The sequence below is a fragment of the Physeter macrocephalus genome, chromosome 15 (genome assembly GCF_002837175.3).
Source record: "Physeter macrocephalus isolate SW-GA chromosome 15, ASM283717v5, whole genome shotgun sequence".
Taxonomy (NCBI): Eukaryota; Metazoa; Chordata; class Mammalia; order Artiodactyla; family Physeteridae; genus Physeter; species Physeter macrocephalus.
Window position 1 is genome coordinate 73,107,162 of NC_041228.1, and position 9,610 is coordinate 73,116,771.

At 42.1% G+C, this 9,610-nt stretch overlaps 1 long non-coding RNA gene across 1 annotated transcript in view; it reads right to left on the reverse strand.

The window, feature by feature from the left end:
- Positions 1-1,584: 1,584 nt before the first annotated feature.
- LOC114487855 (uncharacterized) overlaps positions 1,585-9,610 on the reverse strand; it is a 10,087-nt gene continuing 2,061 nt past the window's right edge. Inside the window, exon 3 of the long non-coding RNA XR_003683344.1 lies at positions 1,585-1,655. This is a non-coding gene — a long non-coding RNA (uncharacterized lncRNA). The remainder of the gene's footprint in view (positions 1,656-9,610) is intronic.

The window sequence follows — 9,610 nt, forward strand, 5'->3', positions numbered from 1 at the left end:
CAGATGTGTGTTTGTGTGCTGTTTTGCTTTTTGTTTGTTTGTTTTTGGAGAGTTCCACTGACAGCATTCCTACGACATTTGAATTCAGGCCCCAGCTCCAGATTTAAAATGTAGTTCAGTTAAACAAGCCTTAACCAAAAGCCTACAAAGGATCCCAACTCCGATGATGGGGAAGGGGTAAAGAGAGATTTGTCAAGGCAGGTGGGGCAGGGTAGATAGGCAGGCAAATATGATGGTAGAATATGAAAAATCCTTCAGCATCCAGGAGTAAATAAGTGCTGAGATTGAGAGGCAAAGGAAGGCAAAAACTCTGCTGGGGGAATTACAACCAGCTTCCAGAAGAATCCTGGGGGTAAACACAGAATATCAAGGTGGGGGTGAAAGGTAGAAAGGGGCTCAGCAGGTCCTGTGGGTTAAATTGGGTTGAGATGGGTCATGCGTGTCATGACAACACATCCTTACATTGTCCTATACTGCTGATTCCTATGTTTTGGGAGTATGAAGATCCTTTTTTAAAATTAAAAAAAAAAAAAGTTCAGAGATCTCCTACATGAAAATAGTTGTTTTTAATAACCTATGGCTAAGAAAATGCCTATAAAAATACAATAATACATGCCTTGAAATTAACTTATTTACAAATTACAATCTCTCCAAGCATTTGTGAGGCCTTTATTCAGAGCACAGACGGTGCTTGGTGTGAGGACGGGATCCAATGACCCTGGCCATGCACTGCCACCTTGGCCCCACCCTCCACTCACATGCCTTCAGATAGATGTCCAGACCCTGGGAGCAGGGAGCCATCAATATTCTCCTCATTGGAGTTTTGTGGGGTTTTTAAAAAAATTTTATTTATTTTGGGCTGCATTGGGTCTTTGTTGCTGTGCACGGGTTTCCTCTAGTTGAGGCAAGCGGGGGCTACGTTTCGTTGCGGTGCACGGGCTTCTCATCGTGGTGGCTTCTCTTGTTGCGGAGCACTGGGCTCTAGACACACGGGCTTCAGTAGTTGTGGCACGTGGCCTCAATAGTTGTGGCTCGTGGGCTCTACAGCGCAGGCTCAGTAGTCATGGCTCACGGGCTCAGTTGCTCCACGGCATGTGGGATCTTCCTGGACCAGGGCTCGAACCCATGTCCCCTGCATTGGCAGGTGGATTCTTAACCACTGCGCCACCAGGGAAGCCCTCCTCATTGGAGTTTTAAGTCAGGCAGGCATCAGATACGTTCTCTGTCATAAGAACGTATGGTAGTTATGAAAAATGAAATGAATGAGGAAGAACCTGGGGTCAGAGAAATCAGTTGAGAAGCTATTAGATTTCAATGATAGAAGCTTTATGCAAAATTGCGTGTGTGTGTGTGTGTGTGTGTGTGTGTGTGTGAAGAACTCACATTTTCTTTATATATTTATCTAATTTCAGACAGAATGTTCTTCAGCGCAGGCTCAGTAGTCATGGCTCACGGGCTCAGTTGCTCCACGGCATGTGGGATCTTCCTGGACCAGGGCTCGAACCCATGTCCCCTGCATTGGCAGGTGGATTCTTAACCACTGCGCCACCAGGGAAGCCCTCCTCATTGGAGTTTTAAGTCAGGCAGGCATCAGATACGTTCTCTGTCATAAGAACGTATGGTAGTTATGAAAAATGAAATGAATGAGGAAGAACCTGGGGTCAGAGAAATCAGTTGAGAAGCTATTAGATTTCAATGATAGAAGCTTTATGCAAAATTGCGTGTGTGTGTGTGTGTGTGTGTGTGTGTGTGTAAGGTATGCACAAAAGCTCTCTATGTACATCTAATTGATTCGAGTTTGTTTTTCAAATTCCTTTTATTGTTTTTTCTTCCTATAAATACTGATGAAAGCTACCTTAAGAAAATCTGTATTTTAAAAATGTCTCTTAAAATAAATTTTAACATTCTGATCCAATTCTTGGGTTTTCTTCAAAAAACACATATGCTTTTGATTTGACAAAAAAAAAAATCTGAAAAAATCTGTATTCTATAGAATAAACCAAGTTTCCAAATGATGATTTGAATGTGTTTCATATTCTTACCGGTCACTACAGCTAATAACATTAAGATGTAGCAACAGATCGCTTTTGTAACTTGGGTGAGTTTTTCTTCTACTCCATCCAAATCAGTGGAGTCAAGGACTGCATGAATTTCTCTTGGATTTCCCGTCACTGCCAACCACAACAATAGAGATAGCCACACTTTCTATATACCTTTCAAGCACATTAATTTTAATCTGCTGAAACAACTGTTTAACCTCCCATTCAGCTCAAGAGCTTTGAAGTTGACCAAATGATGAATCCAGCCTGACTCCTGGTTTATATGGACCAAGTTTCTTCCTTCTGTTGCCTGTAACTCAAGTTTTCATTATCTATAGTAAGAAGTTTTTAGAAAAGCAGAAATTTTGCAAGGCTGACCTTGTTCTTCAAAGAGCAATGGGCTAAATTTGCTTACTTTCATAACTTCTGAAATTCCAGTGTCTAGTAGATTGTTAATCACTTTCCGAATACATGAAACACGCAGAGAAAAAAAAACAGATTTTATGATCTATGTTGGCTATCTATTGTATTGTGCCCCTGAATACCAAAAAGCCAAAAGACTTTGTAGTTGGAGTTTTGTTAGGCTTCTAGAAGAGGGGTCCAGTGGAGGGATGATATAATAGCATCTATTCTCCACTCATAAATTCCCACCCATCCAGGAGAGAATAGAGCCCTAACGTTTGCATTCTTTTAAGCCAGCCCTTGCCTAAAGTTCACCCCTTCCTGAAATTCAACTCAACTGTTCAGCACATGTCGACCCTGCAGTAATGAATTGGCAGAAGCCTAATTCTTATGATGATTAATGGAGCGTCTCAGATGCAGCCTATTATTTCATCCAAAGTTGAAACAGTGACTCATCATTCATCACTATAAGAAATGGGCCAGTGATTCATAATTCTAAGCCAGCCCATTTCCTTAAGGATCCCGTTTGCCTTTTGTTATTCCAGAAGTGGCACTGTTCACAGCCTTGTGTTGCCTACATTCTGATGCGCACATTTTCTGATGAATTCTCTTTAAAAACTCACACACTCCAAGGATATTTCCTTACAACCCCAAAGCCTCTGAAAAATCATATTCCTTTCAGATACCAATCTTTTTCTGGATCCAGCTGCCTTCAGATTATCCAAGTTAAAAAAAGATTATCCAAGTTAAAACTAGATTATCCAAGTTAAAACCCGCAACCCAGAGATTGAATGAATTAATCACAAGTCAATAATCCTCATGGTTACCTTTGGTCCTTGGCAAAGAACCACATTTGGAGTAGGGCCATTTGGGTTGAAATGCACTCCCCTTGGTTATTTCTTCATTGTTACCCCTCACCTACAACCAGATGGTCACCAGTGGGCAAGGAAGAGCAGCGACACAACTGAGGCTTACCCTTCCGTTCCTGTGGCTCAAAGTCACCGACAAGGACAGAGTCACCGCTTTCTACACAGAAACCTGCATTGCATCATTTGCCATCTTGATGCTATTTTCTCTAAAACTGCCCATCCTGCATAAGGATTTGTTGCTTTTCTGCTTTACGCAAAGTACATGAAAGCCTTTACTAAGCTAGAGCACCACTGCCTGCCCTTCCTGCTGGTGATCAGGCAGTACACAAAAACCAACAGCATCACTGCGGGCACGACAGCCTACACAGAGCTCAGAGAGGAAAACTTCAGCGCCAGAGCCAACTCTTTTTTTCTGTCCTTTTCCTTCTCCTCCTCCTTCATTACCTCCTTCCTGTTTCTCTCCCTTCACTCACTTCTCCTTTTCCCTCTCATTTTCCCCTTTTCCTATTTTCCTAAGATATTTCTTCCCTAGGGACCTAGTAGTAAATCCCAGATGACAGCTCAGCCCAGTAATGGCATTTAGGAATAAAGAGCTTTGGAGAGGCACGGAGCTTGTCACTATGATCCATGATATTCTCTCCAGAAGTTATCATTTCTAACCAAGTCAATTAGGCAAGAATCTTAAATAACAGGCATACAGATTGGAAAGGAGAAAGTAAAACTAACTCTATTTGCAGATGACATGACCGGATGTATAGAAAATCCCAAGGAACCCACTAAAAAACTACTAGAACTAATAAACAAGTTCAGTGAGGTTGCAGGATACAAGAAAAATGTACAAAAATCAATTGTATTTTGATACAGTGGCAGTGAGAAAAATAGAAAAGAAATTAAGAAAACAGTTCTGTTTACAATAGCATCAACAAAAAAAATACTTAGAAATAAATTTAACAAAATAAGTGTAAAACTAATACTCTGAAACCTATAAGATATTGTTGACAGAAGTTAAAGAAGAACTAAATAAATGGAAAAGCATCTCATGTTCATGGTTTGGAAGACTTAGGGCTATTGTTAAAATGACAATACTCCCCAAATTGATCTACAGATTTGATGTAATCTCTATCAAAACCCCAGCTGACTTCTTTGCAGAAATTGACAAGAATGGGATAAAAATTTGAACCCACAGAATGTGATAAAATTTTTGAAAATAATATATCAGATAAGGGATTTGTATTGAAAAAATATACGAAAGAAGTATTACAACTCACTAATAAAAAGATAACCCAGTTGTTTAAAAGATGGCAAAGGGTCCAGATAGACATTTTTCCAAAGAAGATATGCAAATGGCTAATAAGCACATAAAAAGACTACGAACAGTATTAGCTGTCAGGGAAATGCAAATCAAAACCACAATGAGATTCCACTTTACATGCACTAGGATGGCAAAAATCAAAAAGTGTTGGTGAAGATATGTAGAAACTGGAACCCTCATACTCTACTGGTGGGAATGTAAAGTGGTGCAGCCACTTTGGAAGACAATCTGGCAGTTCCTCAAATGTTTAAACGTATGGTCATGCTACCATATGACCCAGCAATTCCACTCCTTAGGTATATGTTGAAGAGACATGAAAACATACGTGTGCACAAATATTTGTACACAAATGTTCATAGAAGTATCATTCATAATAGCCAAAACATGGAAACAACTCACATGTTTATCAACTGACAAATGGACAAACAAAATGTGGTATATACATACAATGAAATATTATTCCACAACAAAAAGAAATGAAGTACAGATACAGGCTACAACATGGATGAACCTTGAAAACGTTGTGCTAAGTGAAAGAATCCAGTCAAAAAGGACCATATATCTATATTAAATGTTCAAAATAGGCAAATCACAGAGTTTAGTTTGGTGGTTCCCTAAGGCTGGAGGAGGGGGTAGCATATGGGAGATTGGGAGTGATGGCTAAGGAACATAAGGTTTCCTTTGGGGGTGATGAAAATGTTCTAAGATTGATTGTCGTAATGGATGCACAACTCTGTGAATACACTAAAAGCCATTGATCGTACACTTAAATGGGTGAATTGTACATTATATGAATTACAATTTTCTGTTTCTGAAAAAAAAAGAAAAAGAAACAATTTAAAAGAAATAAGTCATGGCTTGAAATTTAAAGCTTTTGTGGAAAAGTCAAAGTAAACTCTCCAAAATACTAAAAAATTTTAGGATACTATTTGAAGTTCTGGTGTAATTTCTAGTGCTGGAATTTACTCACAAATTTAGACCAGTCATTTGCTTTACTTGTATCATTTTTGCCTATGCCATAAAATAGTGGCTAATAAAATAGCAATTAATGAAATAGCGATGAACAATTCAACAGATTGGTGCCCCACAATGCATTGTGAGTCCTGATCATTGTCAATGGTAGTCACTGACATGGACCTTAGATCCTTGTCCTGCTTGATGAAACTATTCAAAAGTCTATCATTCCAGTTAAATTCTGTCATTCTAAGGCAACACTTCAGAAGAGACCCCCTTTGGTCAGGAATGAAATAGACTCGTCCTTTGTCATCCGCACACCTGCAGTGGGATTCAATGGGACTAAGAACTTTTTACTAAGAGTAAAAAGGGGGTAGCAGAGGGTGACACTCGTGTTTCAGGCTTAGCTTTCCCATTGCCCTGAGCAAAACTGGAGGCTCATGAGTAATTAATAGCATTCGATCCACCAAAATATTGTGTTTTTAAAAACACAACATTTATCATCTCTTTTAAAAATGTCCTTTTACTCATGGTAACAAAGACTGCTGTATGTCCCTTAATACACACTTTCCTGTTCTTCCTTAGGCAGCTGTGGACGTGGATACCTGGTAAACACAGCACTTCCCACGCTCCCCTGTAGCTAGGTGTGGTCACATGACCAAGTTCTGGGAAATGGGAGAGAAGCACGAGTGGGCCATGCAGTTTGCAAAACCTTTCCTTCAAGGGTGGCTGCACTTTTTTCCACCTACTTGCTCCCTGGTGGCAGGGGAGTGGACATATGGCTTCTCCTCCAGCACCCACTCAAACCACTTAAAACTTGACCTTGGTCAAAACTTGGATTTGTGGAGACACTACCACTGTCCACTGATAGCTTGTTCTCTCCTTCCAGATGCAGTAGAGGGTTATGATTCCTCACCCCTTGACATTTGGCTTGGCCATGTGATTTGCTTTGACCATGAAATGTCACTAAAAGTGATATGTATCATTTTGAGTTTAAAACAATTAATTAATTGCCTGTATGTAAGTCTCCAGAGTGATCTGCCAGTCATTGCAATCAGGTAAACCCATTCTGATACAGAAGTGCAACATTAAAATAATGTTATTTGTTAAAAATGATCTCATTTGTTACTGCAGCACAGCCTAGCCTAATCCAAATAAAACGAGAAAACTGGAGCCAAATACAGGTGATGTGATCATAGAAAACATTAGGATTTTTTTTTTTTTTTTTTTTTGTGGTATGCGGGCCTCCCTCTGTTGTGGCCTCTCCCGTTGCGGAGCACAGGCTCCGGACGCGCAGGCTCAGCAGCCATGGCTCAGGGGCCCAGCCTCTCCGCAGCATGTGGGATCCTCCCAGACCGGGGCGCGAACCCGGTTCCCCTGCATCGGCAGGCGGACGCGCAACCACTGCGCCACCAGGGAAGCCCTAGGATGTTTTTAATGTGTTTCCTGGCCAGAAAAGTTATATCCCAAGCAATGTATATATTCATTAAAAACACAATCTTAGGAGTTTGAGGGGAAAAAACCCACAAAAACTAAAAAACAAAACCTGGTCTCGGCAACAGGAGCTTTGCAAGGTGGAGTGATGAGAGAGCAGGATCCATCGGGGCTCTGGATGCTGTTCCTGGAGAATCTGCTGCCAGACTTTCACATGAGAGGGGACAAAATGTTTTTCTTGTTTAAGCCACTTCTGCTTGGAGTGTTCAGTCCCTGGCAACCAAACCTAAACCTACCCGTCAGACCTGCCTGCCCAAGAGTCTTTGGATGCTCTGCTCTCCAAAATCAAAGCCCACCCATCCTAGTCTGGAAGTGAGGTCCGACGGTACAGCTTGAAGTAAAGGGCTCCAGTGGTGGCTGGGCGTGTTGGCACCAGGAGGGGTAGGGGGCACTGCCGGCGTCACAGTCAATGAGCATGAAAGCCCTGCCCCATCTGTCTATGCTTGGGTCCCACCTCTCTTCTACAGGAGCCCTGCCTCCTCACCAAATGGCCTGTGTTTGGTCCACTCAATATGCCCCCACCTATCCCCACTGCAATCATTTTCATTTTATTTCCTCTGCCTAAAATCTCTCCTATGCCTCTCACTAAATATCAGAGGTTCTCATCCTAGCCCCAGCTTAGTTGCCATCTCCTCCGTAAGTATCCTTAATTCTAGTGTTTCAACGTTCACCCTCTTTTCTCTGGATTTCTACTGTGCTTATTGTCTGAGTCCTCAAGTGGCACTAACTAGACATCACATTCTATTGCTACTTGTCTTTAACATATACCCTGTTTTCTCAAACAGATTATAATTTGCCTGAGGTCAAGAATCATTTCTAGTGTCTTTGCTTCCGCAGGAGTCCAGGGGTGTGGCTTGTGTATATTAGGAATTCGGTGACCACTTGCTGCTGCTATAAATGATGCTATCACTCCTAATCACAGACCTTCAGCAAATGGGTAACCCTTGAAAGTTTAGCTCCGTTGCTGCCCTCAGCAAACTGTTCATCCTTCAGACACATCCTCTTTATGGTCAAGAAACGCCTCTTGGAAGATTTCTCTGAGCCACTGAAGCTAATTTTCCTTAATCAGACTTTGTAAATGTCTCTACGATTGCTTATTATCTTATATAATAATTATTTGCTGTTTGTTTATCTTTGCTCCTTGATTGCAAACTCCTGCAATATGAGCATTATGTCTTATTCATCTTAGAACTGCTTGCACCCAGACAACAACTAGCGCACAACAGATACTCGATGAATGTTTGTTGAATAAATAAATGAATCATAAATAAAGACAATGGCCCAAGAAGGCTCATGGTTTCCCACTGAATTTGCTACTCTGCCTTTCAAGCCAGTCTCTGGAGCCCTTTGACCCCAGGTTCCAGGCTTTCAGTGGCTCTCCGGACATTAACTAGCACCTTTGGTGCCCACCCAGATCACACGAGGCCCCCTCTTCTGGCTCCACTGAAACTACAATGAAGTCCATGTGAAACCAGCCTGCATTCAAGTGACACCAAGGAGAAAAGGCTGTCTGTCAAACTCAAAAGACAGATGTTAGTACTTCTCAGTTTCAAACTGAATCCTAACTCTTGTGAAGTTCAAGTTTCATTTCTGCTTGGCCAAATGGAACTTCCTGATTCTATGTAAGAAAAGTTTAAGGGTCAATATCAGAAGACTTTGAGGACTTTGGCGCTCTATCTAAGTGATACCCAATTTCATTTTGGTGATTAATGTACACATCCCTTTGCCTTAAAGAGCATAGGTTTTACATTTCAAGAAAAAAAATATTCTGGCTTTGTTTTGGGCGAGACGTTTAGTGTGTTGTTCCCACACCGATATTCAGAAACAGGTAGAGACGATCCCCAAGATCCAGCTGTCACTGGCTTTCACTCCTGGGAAGAGGCAGACTGGGGGTGGCACAGCAGCAGGCTCTGCTCTCTACCCAGCTCTGACTCTCGCGACCTTGGGGAAGTGACTGAAGTCCTCTGTGCCACTGGCCCTGTCTGGAACATGGGCTAATCACCTTGCCTCCGATCCACCTCCCTGGAGGGTGGCAAGTATTAATGAGTTAATGGTGTTTGGAGAGCACTGTGGGCTTTGTATGAAAGATACAGAAGAACAAAGTAGGAGGGTTCTTATGCATAATTAAAAGCTCCAGCAGAAACGCTGGTCTGAGTTAACCCCCAATACCACAATAACCAGAACTCAGCCATACCATAGGACCAGTACTCAAATATAAATCATTTTTAACTTTAAACCTTAAAAGGGGATTTTAATCTGATTGCATGATTATACCACACTAGCTTGTCTCGGGAGCAGGGGATCATAATCGCCGCGGGTAGATGCCTGATTCCATTCCTACCCCGAGGAGGTGGCGGTTATTGCCCCGACCGGGGACTGCCGTGCACCCAGAGGGCAACTCTCACCCTCACGCTGGCAGCTCTTTTAAGACTGACTTTTTTGGGGGCTTCCCTGGTGGCGCAGTGGTTGAGAGCCCGCCTGCCGATGCGGGAGACGCGGGTTCGTGCCCCGGTCCGGGAAGATCCCACGTGCCGCGGAGC